The sequence below is a fragment of the Mytilus edulis genome, chromosome 3 (assembly GCF_963676685.1).
Source record: "Mytilus edulis chromosome 3, xbMytEdul2.2, whole genome shotgun sequence".
Lineage (NCBI taxonomy): Eukaryota > Metazoa > Mollusca > Bivalvia > Mytilida > Mytilidae > Mytilus > Mytilus edulis.
The window spans coordinates 74,680,795-74,694,558 of NC_092346.1; the positions used below are offsets into that span (position 1 = coordinate 74,680,795).

The 13,764-nt window shown below is 29.9% G+C and overlaps 1 protein-coding gene across 2 annotated transcripts in view; it reads left to right on the forward strand.

Annotated features, from left to right (window-relative positions):
• LOC139517408 (BTB/POZ domain-containing protein 7-like) overlaps positions 1-13,764 on the forward strand; it is a 34,244-nt gene that overhangs the window by 6,607 nt on the left and 13,873 nt on the right. The gene's annotated exons all lie outside the window — the stretch shown is intronic.

The following is a 13,764-nucleotide window of genomic DNA, read 5'->3' on the forward strand; positions in this document are numbered from 1 at the left end:
TTTCGCAATATGTCGCTTTGATATTTGGTATATGATATCGAACAGTTTATGCGCTTTTGAAATTTACCCTGCGTAACCGAATACTTTTCTTTGTAGGAGTTATCTCCCCAAACACTGTTTTCCTTGTGCTCACAACTCCTTCGCAACCGTAAAAGATAACGACAAATTTATTTTACAAAATTGCTTGTTATATCCTTTGCATGATTTGTCCTATTTTGACCGAAGCAATATGACTGCTCCATATGAGAGTTATTTCCCTTTATGCATCTGATATAAGTGATATGCATTTCTATCTTATAAACCATAAGTGATAGAGACCTAAGATCTTTTGATTTGAGGTCCTTGGTCCAAAAAAATGAAAATTAGGTCAAGGTCAAAGGTCAAGGTCATATTCTAATATTTAAATTTGGCTTATTTTCACTTATATCCAAAGACCGTATAAGATATCAACAAATTATTTTGACTAAATTGTTAGTTGCAACATGTCGTAACACATAAATTTTTATTGCAAGGGCACGTTGAACGTAAAAGGGAGTTTTCTCCCCTCTTGTATTTAAAAATACGTGTTTGGTGATATAAGTCATTAACCAAATATAATTAAGACCTACGGTCTTTTGATTTGAGGTCCTTAGTTCATGACCTTGAAATTGATCTCAAGGTCATAGCTTAATTTGACGTTCTAGATTTTGACCTTTGCTTTTATTTTATATGTATACATGATAAAGCTATGAAACTTTTGGAAAAAGGTATCAAACCATTTAACCTTGAAAGAAACAACCGGAAGTGACCTTTTGTAAACCGGAAGTAGCTATTTTTTGTACTTTATTAATATAAAAGTATATAGAACCAGATATTTTTGGAATCAGTGTCAAGTAAATATTCAAATATAATCGCAAGGCCACAACAATTTAATTTCTTGTTCTACGGAAATTTGGGGCGAGCGAGCGATTTGAAAATTTTAATAAAAAAATATTTAATTTGCAAATTTTTGAGGCGAAGCTTGAAAAGTAAAGGCGAGCGATTATAATTTTTTTTTGTAAACATAAAATAGTAGGTTTTGACAATATTAAAGCTTGATTTATCACTTGTACTTTGACATTTCTTTAATTTCTAAGTATTTTTTCCCTGTTCACCAAGAAATAATTAAATCTGGGTTATGTATGTGTGACCGACAATGAGACAATTCTCCGTCCAAGTCATAATCAGTTAGGGGACAACCCCTTAATATTATAAATATCCCTTTTACATGTTTTATGAGGGATCAATATAAGTTATAATATATTTGTTTGTACAAAAGGCTCATATTTTCTCAAAGAACTATACATTTTGTATATCTATCTGGTATTAAATGGTCAAAACATGTCTAAGAATTTTGTAATATTCCTGGACTTTAAAACCATGTTAACACATTTACTTTAACAGTTTAATATTATTCAAAATAAGTGGACCTCTTTTAGAAAAGTTGTTTAAAATATGATGTAAGTCTCCTCTTTTTGAGTACAAAATTCTAAGTTTAAAAGGTTTTGTATAGAAGAACTATACAAATCCTTGGTATTTCTATTTTCTTTTCTACATCAGTAAAATGACCCCTTGTCTGAGGGAGGGTTGTTCTCAACCTGATAATAATAAACACAGGTCAAAGTACGGCCTTTTACACAGGGCTTTGATACAGACCAAACAGCAGGCTATAAAGGACCCCAAAATTATTAGCGTACACAATTCGAAGAGGAAAACCAACATTCTAATTTATATATCATGTATATCCAAACGGGAAAATACCAATGAACAACATCAACAAACGATAACTGCTGAACGACAGGCCCCTGAATCAATCAGGACAGGTGCATAAACATGCAGCGGCTAAGGATAGTTTTGTTTCGCCAGCATACAATATAATTGCAGTTGAAGGCAAATCCTTCAGAAGTTCTTTGTACTTTATTCTAAAAACGAACATTTTTTAATAGGGAATATAAGTAAGGGGGAAAGTAACCAATTTTTTGCTCTTTTTATATTTACAAAAAAAACGGTGCGGGAAATGGACATTGTTACATTTCCGGATGCGAGAAGCGGGAATATAAAAAAAATAAAAAAATTCTGTTTTGAAAAAAATAGGTGCGGGCGGGTCCGTCGAACAAGGAATCAAATTGGTGTGGCCCAAGTAACATTTTTCAAACCGGAAGTAACAAATTATCTCCATTATTTAAAAAAAATGAATGGAAACCAAATATTTTTGGAATCAGCGTACTAGGAGCTATCATTTGACGATTGAAATGACATTTTAAACTTAGTTTCACAACTTTCATATCAAAATACATTGTTTTGATGGAAAGACCTTCAATTGTTCTCTGAACCATTGGTTTTTAATTATCATATATGGTTTCTAACATACTAAAGTATACAGAGGTATTCAGAAGTCCTAAAATGACAATGAACAATGCAATGACTCATTTAAGGATAAGGATTTCATGTGCTTTTTAGACTAGAAGCCACCTATTATATATCTGCAAGACAAGATCTATTAATAATTCAATATGGCTAAAACTGACAGATGACTCTCTATTGGAGTTGCTGCCCTTAAATGATAGAAGTTGAAAGAAACACTGAAATATAATTATTTCATTAGTGATTTCAACAACAAATAGAAGTTTTTAACGACCTTGACTGGCTATACAGCCCTTGCACGGTCGGTAGTGATTACACCAATCATGGTTCTGTTTTGATAAGATTGATTTACCAATATTAATAATCAGTATGCCAGTAGTGCTACATTTGCATAGGTGCATTATACTACTGTAAATTTATATGCAAATATTTCACAAGAAACACAAATCAAGTGTTTATTTAATGTGTTCGTTCAGTGGATAAATGATTGTTAAAAACAATCTGAAGCATAGTAGTTGTAATCCCATGATGAATTAATTCTTGGAGGAATGTCAGCCAACGTGAACTGAGTCAGTATATTTTTAGGACAAAAAATAATGTTTTTAAAATCAGTACATTATCTCTTTCAAAAACATATTGAGTTGGATAAAATTTATATATTTTTTACCAAAATGCTTTTGATACATGACACAACTTGGGTATTCACATACTTTGGTATAGAAATAAGATGTGTTTTTATATGAAAAAGATATATGTATAGATAAAATTATATACTGGATTACAAATCTCGAAACAGTATAATTTTGGTTCATTCAAAAGTAAAAAGAAATTCTTGTGAAGTTTTAAATGTAATAGTATTATATTTCTAGTTTAATTATGTGATTTGTTCACAAGTCAGTATTAACTTGAGATGTGAAAGATAAATGCGAGGGTGTTTCATTACAACTTTAAAAAGTAAGATCCTGTTTCCTTTGATTAAAGTGTTTGACTTGTAAAGGGAGATAATCAGTGTATAAAGATAACACTGTGTGTAATAAAAGATAACACTGTGTGTAATAGATGGAGTATCTAGGCTGGAGATACCAGACAATTATACAAGATATCTTTATTACCTCATGTCTTTATTTGCTTTCAACTACATAATTGTAGAAAACTAGGAATTTATTTTTTCAAAGTATTTAAGGTTTTCCAACATTTGTCGAAATGAATACCAAGACAACCGCATTAATAATCTAAAAATATTTGTTTCAATGCATGCTAGCTAGTGTAAAACTAAAATGATGCATCCTTAAACTTTAAAGAAACTTATATTAAAGAATGTAAAGTTAATGCCAATAACAACTAATAAAAAAAATCATATATAAGACTTAAATATCAATCAGTGCACATTCAACTTCTAATGGATTTAGTTTAAAGACGTCATTAACAGTCAGAGAAAAACCTGACCATGTGCTACAATTGTACTTGCTATAGATCTTCAAGTTATAACATTCAGGTCATTCAAATATATATTTCATGATTATCATGACTATTGCAAGAAACTGCAGACATTTTTACATATATATATGAAATAATAGGTGAAACATTTATGACTTAAGACTGTAGTTGGGGGTCATGTATGTCTCTTTTACTGTCAGAAAAATGTCTTTCTAGTATGAAATATCCCCTATATAAATCTACCTGACTTTTTAAAGATAAGTAAATAGTATACTGAGTCTACTGTATGTTGAGTGATAATTGAGTAAGCTTAATTATTTTAGTCCTGTTATTTATTTTAATTAGCGTATTTGGATTAATAAAGGGATATTGATTTTTTCATTTAAACATGATTTTAATGTACACCCATTTCAGATAGACTGAATTATCTAATTGAATTACAGAATATATATATGTGTTTTTTTCTGTTTAATGATATCAGTGGGTGTTGTCAGAATTATTTTATTACATCATATACATTAGTGTATATTACATGCTTAATGGACATTCAATTAATGTAAAACCTTTTACAGTAATTAAGCTATCAACACTCATACTTGCCATGTACATGTATGAAGTTGTTATTAGTGACAAGAATTTTTCCTCTAAGTAATTTTCTCATTGCTTCACAAGTAGTCATTTGAGTAGGTTAGAGGTCAAATAAGGTGTAAATGAGAAATGTATAACATAAAAATATGACATAAAACTACAGGAAGTAGCATAAAAAGGTCGGAGATCCATTGCTAAAAGAGTAGGTAAAGTAATTGAAGATGTTGTTGTGGTTATTTTTAGAGTTCCTGAATTCTTAAAAACCTGCTAATTGGTTCTTTTATGTCCTTTTTTTTTAGATTGAACAATGATGAATGATTATGAAAGTTAAACTCCCCTACAGATCATCAAATTGGTCATTATTGATTCTAAATCTAAATTATTTTGTTATAAATCTGATAAAAAGAATGCATTGTATGTTGTCTGATACCAAGTTAGTCGAGGTGAAACCATTGGTTTTGTAACACTGCTGACTGATAAATTTACCCATAGTTTTAAAAGAAAAAAAAATGATAAACATTTAAAAATATAATTTTTTATTAAAGTTAAATGTAATTATTCTGAGAATTAGTTTTAAATAATTATAATTATAAAATTTCCAGTGTGTTTAGCTTTATTTTTAGGTATAACTGTTACATGAAGGAATTGAATAAGCTTAACTATATGGTCTGTCATTTTATTGTGAAAAGTAATAGATTATGACTGAATAATTTCAAATGTGACATGTCTATCAGAAATCCAATCTTATGTGTTGTCAAACATTGTTTTTGTTGATTTGTTAAAGTGTCGATAAACAATTAAGTTTTAAAGATATTAACTATCAGTTGTTATATTTGAGACTTGTAGTAGCCTATAGAATAACAGTATGAAGAATAAGAATATTAAAAATTGACTTGTTCGAACTTCGATCATAATAAATTTAAAATAATATTCCCAATTATTTTTAACATGTTTAACATACTAGTAGTCTCTTGATCAATTACTTCTTCCAACTAAACACTAATTCAGATCAAGTGTACTTCTTGTATTTCAATCGTAGATCTTTTCATGAGTTGGGGATAATGATATAAAGCTGATACTGTGAATCAAATGAAACATAGATGGCGACAAGAAGTTTGTCTCGCTCTCATGCAGTTAAGAATTAAGAAAGGATGGATCTTTTTTTTGAGAAATTAACAATAATTAATCCTGTCTTCAAGTATGAGAGAAACAGACATCGTTTTCTGTGGTCGTTTTGGAATCAAATCTTCTCTATAACCAGGAGCAGCCTATCAACTTAATCAAGATTTAATTTTTTGGCAGAAATTTATCTTTTGAAATATGTTAACTTTCTTTCATCATAAATACACAAATTTTTTTCTCCCTCTGTATATCAGATCTCATTTATTTCATGGCCAACTAACTTCTGTTTGGTAAACATTATTTATTTTTCACATAATAAATTAATTGGAATTGAGCTAAGATCTTTGTTTCTCTGGTCTGCTGTTTGGCAAGACTTCTTGTGGATATAAGTTTGTTTGGTAAACATCATATATTAGTTTTGGCACTGGAAAATTAATTGTCCTACATAATGATTGGTAAAACTTATTCTGTTTGTGTGGCTCTTTGATGAGGGTGGGAAACAAAAGGTTCTGTATTCTCCACTATATCAATAATATTGCTACCAATATTTAATTAGTATTGCTTGTAATTGAAATCTCTTGTACTTTTAACTTGTAACAATTTATGATTATGATTTAAGTAGAGTCATTTTTTAACTGTACATGCTTTTTTTATATAAATAAGGCCGTTAGTTTTTCCGTTGGAATTGTTTTACATTGTCTTATCAGGGCCTTTTATAGCTGACTATGCAGTATGGGCTTTGCTCATTGTTGAAGGCCATACAGTGACCTATAGTTGTTAATGTCTGTGTCATTTTGGTCTCTTGTGGACAGTTGTCTCATCGGCAATCATATCACATCTTCTTTTTTATATGACTTTATAAAGCATAATATTGCTATTTGTCAAATATTGAAATTAATAGATTCTGACAGTTTTTGAGTATTTATCCAAAAACAATATGAAGGACATTTATAACCAAACTTTTATGAGAAGTAAAACATGTTTTATTTTTTAGTAAAAAATTATATTAAATTTAAATTTTGTTCCAGATGTGCTTCCTTGCAAACTTTTCCAAACACGTGAATAACTGAAGATGTGTGGAATATATGTTTACATTTTTGTAACTTATTGTCTGCAAAAAACAAAGTAAAGTGATTGATAACATTAGGATCTTATTGATATGTATATATTGACATTTATTTTGTGAAGAGACACACATTATTAACACTTTTTAATATTCAAATACCAATAGTTTATATTGTTGTAGATGTAAGAAAAACACTTACAGGGTGGGTTGGTCATACCTATTTGTTATTGTTGGTTAAAAGTTTTTGGGAATACATGTAAGTAAAGAAGACATTGTACTTCCTTATCCTTTCACCTCAAGATTAATCTTATGACAAATGTTAATTGTCACTGAATGTATGATATTTTTGTCTCAATTTGACATTTATTACACAAGTAAATAATACCACAGATATTTGCTGAGGTCATTGTCTAGGAAAGTAACCTCAATATGAATGATATTTCATATAAGGAAATACAATGTTTTCTGGATGTGGTTAAGAGGTTTTCACATAGCTATAGTGGTAACCTGAACGTGACTTTTATCTGGAAACTGATTATTGTGCTTTAGTACAAAAAAAATTGAAACTAAGACAATTGTCATGCTTTTTCTTCATTCATAATGTAAACTATTTAAATTACGTTCCCAGAAAATAGGATTTTGAAATTGACAATTAGACGTACAAATTATCAATTACAGTAGATAGATATATTTTGATGGGTACCAATTTTTGTGGATAGAGGAAATCTTACATCTTCATGGATATTTGATTTCTTAGTACAAATGTATTGCAAAAGTATGCTTCAAGTCGAAAGAACAAAAGTATGCTTCAAGCCGATACAAACTTTGTATTTCATTGAACATTTGAAAGTACACAGAATCCATGAAAATTAGTATCCTCCCGATAACAATGAATCCACAGTATACAAACAGATAAACAATTTAGCAGGCTAAGCTAATTGATAAACCATTCCATAAAAAGGACACTCCAGATTTTGTTGTTCCTTAAACAATTCTTTTGGGAGTAATTAATTTTTACAGGTTTTAACTTCAATCCTAGTCTGGCAAAAGCCATACATACATTTTATATTATTGATGATTGCATCTATTAGCAGTTATTTTTTTATTAATGGAAGATACATGTAGGATTTGATGCACCTGGATAATTTATGAATTCTGAATATTTAGGACTTTGTATGATGAAAATCAACAAATCAAGTGATATAGGTTGCACTTTGTAAATACAGCTGTTTCTCAAATTAAACCATGCTTCTTTTGGGGAGATTTAGAATATTCATAGAAAATTAATTTTGTTTACTTACATACTGGTTCCGAGTTATGATCGCTGTGTTCCATCTCATAGAGACATAAATTGGGAATGTTACCAGTAAATATTCAGGTGCAATTTGTTTATATTGAAATCTGTGGTAACCTTTTATTCCAGGAAGGCGTAGTTAAGAAAATTAGTGTTAGTTTAAACTGTGAGAAGTTCAGGGCATATAAATGTTGAAAATATGCTGCACAGCCCTATATTTTAACCTTTAAAAAAAATTGTAGTGCATTTGAACTTTCAATTCTAGGATAAGATTTTATTCAAAACTTCATAGTAAAAGTGGTACAGTTTTAGCTGTAAAAGGAGTTCCTATGGGAAATTGCAATATTTACAGAAATGCAACCTACATGGCCATAACAATATGGGTGATTACTCTGAAATAAAATTCTTGAGATGGGGTATGATTCATATTGCCAATGAAACAATAATCTGTCATAATCCTTAAACACCACAGGACAAAAATGTTGGCAATTTAAAAGAGTTTGCTTTCATGAAACCTATAATAAGTATTGGGAGATTTTGAACTACTGAGAATTCATTTATGTTTGTGGGTACCAACATTTGTAGACTAAGGAGGAATTGTACTTCATACTTTCATGGATACTTGATTTTGCGGTTTTGATGGAAGTCTGCATACAACAAGCCAATATAAGTCGGCATACAACAAGCCAATATAAGTCGGCATACAACAAGCCAATATAAGTCGGCATACAACAAGCCAATATAAATAAACTGTACTTTGTTGAACATTTGAATTTGTGGCTAACCTATAGCAATGAAATCCATTGAATTTGTGGCTAACCTATAGCAATGAAATCCATTGAATTTGTGGCTAACCTATAGCAATGAAATCCATTGAATTGGTGGCTAACCTATAGCAATGAAATCCATTGAATTGGTAGCTAACCTATAGCAATGAGATCCATTGAATTTGTGGCTAACCTATAGCAATGAAATCCATTGAATTGGTGGCTAACCTATAGGGTGCTATAAACAGTTTCGTATAAAAAACTAGGGGTTATTCCCCGACTAAAAATAACCATGGAGGGAAACCCCTGTTTATTTACTCAATTGGTGAAAAAGTATCATGTTTTTTGTATTTGATTGTAAAAATTAGTTAATTAGCTTTGAATTAAAACAGGTTGAATGATTGAAATAATTTTAAAAATTATATTAACTTTACATGTTTTGAGGGGAGACAACACTGTAAACAACCTGTTTTTTTGGCAGTGAAAATTAAAAACTTATTTGCAGCCACTGTAGCTCTTTTCGGAGCAGGAAACCGTACCCTGAAACAAGATTTTTTTGAAAGGCCAGGTAAAAACCTACAAATTTCATACAGTTTTGATTATGTAAAATGTGCATGGATCATGTCTTCATGGGTGTGCACATGACCAGGTTTCAAGTTTTTTATGTTCAAATTAGACCTTTTTTCCCCCATGTTCATTGGATGGAATATTTTTAATATATTAAAAGTACACATTATTTTTATTTCATTATAAACTAGAGAACATTCTGATTCCAGTGATATCTAGTTTTATACAAGTATCTTTATTAATCAGTCCACCACTAAGGGTCACTTATGCATGGTCCCTCAAAATGTGACGTCATAGAAAAAAACTGTTGATTGCACCCTTAAAGGGACAAATATATATTATAGTGATGTTTTCGCATAGAAATGTGTTCGCGAATGGAGTAAAACAATTCTGAAAAATATTGTACGGCACGTATACTTTAATTTAAAAGCATCAGTTTGGTATATTTAATGCAAATATTACAGATTTGTACATAGCAACCAGAAATAAGAAAACCAGACTCTGCGCGAATATTGAAGTTTTTTTCAACTTTTTGTGACGTCATGATATTTTATTCAATCTCTCATATATTTGAAACCAAAAGTTGCACATGCAAAGTGTAGATTTTTTCTACTTTGACCTGTATTTCTGATCAGTGTGACATAAATTTTAATTCATTATAATATATATTTGGTACTATTTAAAGTCATAAAAGTACAAGTGCCATCCCTAAGAAAAAAACTATTTCCATATTTTTCTCAACTCAGCTATAACTAAGTTCACATAATACTAGGGACAAAATATATTTAAAGTAACTTTATTCATGCTTATTTCATAGTTTTTATTCTATTTATTCAAAAGAAACCCTATTTTATGATTTATTTTCTTTGTAAAACTGATGAAAATGAGATACAGGAAATGTTTGGATTTTGCTGGTTAAACTGTTTGCCACTGGCCAATATGCCAGTACTATGCGACATGAAAAAAGAGCTGTATTTTCACTATTCGTGGTCACAATCCTTAAAGTCAGACATCATTTTAATCGGTATAGTGTACAGATTCAGAAAAGCTAAGAAATTTTAATATATCGCATATAAAGTTTTGCCTTAAAGGGACAAATATATATTATAGTGATGTTTTCGCATAGAAATGTGTTCGCGAATGGAGTAAAACAATTCTGAAAAATATTGTACGGCACGTATACTTTAATTTAAAAGCATCAGTTTGGTATATTTAATGCAAATATTACAGATTTGTACATAGCAACCAGAAATAAGAAAACCAGACTCTGCGCGAATATTGAAGTTTTTTTCAACTTTTTGTGACGTCATGATATTTTATTCAATCTCTCATATATTTGAAACCAAAAGTTGCACATGCAAAGTGTAGATTTTTTCTACTTTGACCTGTATTTCTGATCAGTGTGACATAAATTTTAATTCATTATAATATATATTTGGTACTATTTAAAGTCATAAAAGTACAAGTGCCATCCCTAAGAAAAAAACTATTTCCATATTTTTCTCAACTCAGCTATAACTAAGTTCACATAATACTAGGGACAAAATATATTTAAAGTAACTTTATTCATGCTTATTTCATAGTTTTTATTCTATTTATTCAAAAGAAACCCTATTTTATGATTTATTTTCTTTGTAAAACTGATGAAAATGAGATACAGGAAATGTTTGGATTTTGCTGGTTAAACTGTTTGCCACTGGCCAATATGCCAGTACTATGCGACATGAAAAAAGAGCTGTATTTTCACTATTCGTGGTCACAATCCTTAAAGTCAGACATCATTTTAATCGGTATAGTGTACAGATTCAGAAAAGCTAAGAAATTTTAATATATCGCATATAAAGTTTTGCCTTAAGGGTGCTATAAACAGTTTCGTATAAAAAAACTAGGGGTTATTCCCCGACTAAAAATAACCATGGAGGGAAACCCCTGTTTATTTACTCAATTGGTGAAAAAGTATCATGTTTTTTGTATTTGATTGTAAAAATTAGTTAATTAGCTTTGAATTAAAACAGGTTGAATGATTGAAATAATTTTAAAAATTATATTAACTTTACATGTTTTGAGGGGAGACAACACTGTAAACAACCTGTTTTTTTGGCAGTGAAAATTAAAAACTTATTTGCAGCCACTGTAGCTCTTTTCGGAGCAGGAAACCGTACCCTGAAACAAGATTTTTTTGAAAGGCCAGGTAAAAACCTACAAATTTCATACAGTTTTGATTATGTAAAATGTGCATGGATCATGTCTTCATGGGTGTGCACATGACCAGGTTTCAAGTTTTTTATGTTCAAATTAGACCTTTTTTCCCCCATGTTCATTGGATGGAATATTTTTAATATATTAAAAGTACACATTATTTTTATTTCATTATAAACTAGAGAACATTCTGATTCCAGTGATATCTAGTTTTATACAAGTATCTTTATTAATCAGTCCACCACTAAGGGTCACTTATGCATGGTCCCTCAAAATGTGACGTCATAGAAAAAAACTGTTGATTGCACCCTTAAAGGGACAAATATATATTATAGTGATGTTTTCGCATAGAAATGTGTTCGCGAATGGAGTAAAACAATTCTGAAAAATATTGTACGGCACGTATACTTTAATTTAAAAGCATCAGTTTGGTATATTTAATGCAAATATTACAGATTTGTACATAGCAACCAGAAATAAGAAAACCAGACTCTGCGCGAATATTGAAGTTTTTTTCAACTTTTTGTGACGTCATGATATTTTATTCAATCTCTCATATATTTGAAACCAAAAGTTGCACATGCAAAGTGTAGATTTTTTCTACTTTGACCTGTATTTCTGATCAGTGTGACATAAATTTTAATTCATTATAATATATATTTGGTACTATTTAAAGTCATAAAAGTACAAGTGCCATCCCTAAGAAAAAAACTATTTCCATATTTTTCTCAACTCAGCTATAACTAAGTTCACATAATACTAGGGACAAAATATATTTAAAGTAACTTTATTCATGCTTATTTCATAGTTTTTATTCTATTTATTCAAAAGAAACCCTATTTTATGATTTATTTTCTTTGTAAAACTGATGAAAATGAGATACAGGAAATGTTTGGATTTTGCTGGTTAAACTGTTTGCCACTGGCCAATATGCCAGTACTATGCGACATGAAAAAAGAGCTGTATTTTCACTATTCGTGGTCACAATCCTTAAAGTCAGACATCATTTTAATCGGTATAGTGTACAGATTCAGAAAAGCTAAGAAATTTTAATATATCGCATATAAAGTTTTGCCTTAAGGGTGCTATAAACAGTTTCGTATAAAAAACTAGGGGTTATTCCCCGACTAAAAATAACCATGGAGGGAAACCCCTGTTTATTTACTCAATTGGTGAAAAAGTATCATGTTTTTTGTATTTGATTGTAAAAATTAGTTAATTAGCTTTGAATTAAAACAGGTTGAATGATTGAAATAATTTTAAAAATTATATTAACTTTACATGTTTTGAGGGGAGACAACACTGTAAACAACCTGTTTTTTTGGCAGTGAAAATTAAAAACTTATTTGCAGCCACTGTAGCTCTTTTCGGAGCAGGAAACCGTACCCTGAAACAAGATTTTTTTGAAAGGCCAGGTAAAAACCTACAAATTTCATACAGTTTTGATTATGTAAAATGTGCATGGATCATGTCTTCATGGGTGTGCACATGACCAGGTTTCAAGTTTTTTATGTTCAAATTAGACCTTTTTTCCCCCATGTTCATTGGATGGAATATTTTTAATATATTAAAAGTACACATTATTTTTATTTCATTATAAACTAGAGAACATTCTGATTCCAGTGATATCTAGTTTTATACAAGTATCTTTATTAATCAGTCCACCACTAAGGGTCACTTATGCATGGTCCCTCAAAATGTGACGTCATAGAAAAAAACTGTTGATTGCACCCTTAAAGGGACAAATATATATTATAGTGATGTTTTCGCATAGAAATGTGTTCGCGAATGGAGTAAAACAATTCTGAAAAATATTGTACGGCACGTATACTTTAATTTAAAAGCATCAGTTTGGTATATTTAATGCAAATATTACAGATTTGTACATAGCAACCAGAAATAAGAAAACCAGACTCTGCGCGAATATTGAAGTTTTTTTCAACTTTTTGTGACGTCATGATATTTTATTCAATCTCTCATATATTTGAAACCAAAAGTTGCACATGCAAAGTGTAGATTTTTTCTACTTTGACCTGTATTTCTGATCAGTGTGACATAAATTTTAATTCATTATAATATATATTTGGTACTATTTAAAGTCATAAAAGTACAAGTGCCATCCCTAAGAAAAAAACTATTTCCATATTTTTCTCAACTCAGCTATAACTAAGTTCACATAATACTAGGGACAAAATATATTTAAAGTAACTTTATTCATGCTTATTTCATAGTTTTTATTCTATTTATTCAAAAGAAACCCTATTTTATGATTTATTTTCTTTGTAAAACTGATGAAAATGAGATACAGGAAATGTTTGGATTTTGCTGGTTAAACTGTTTGC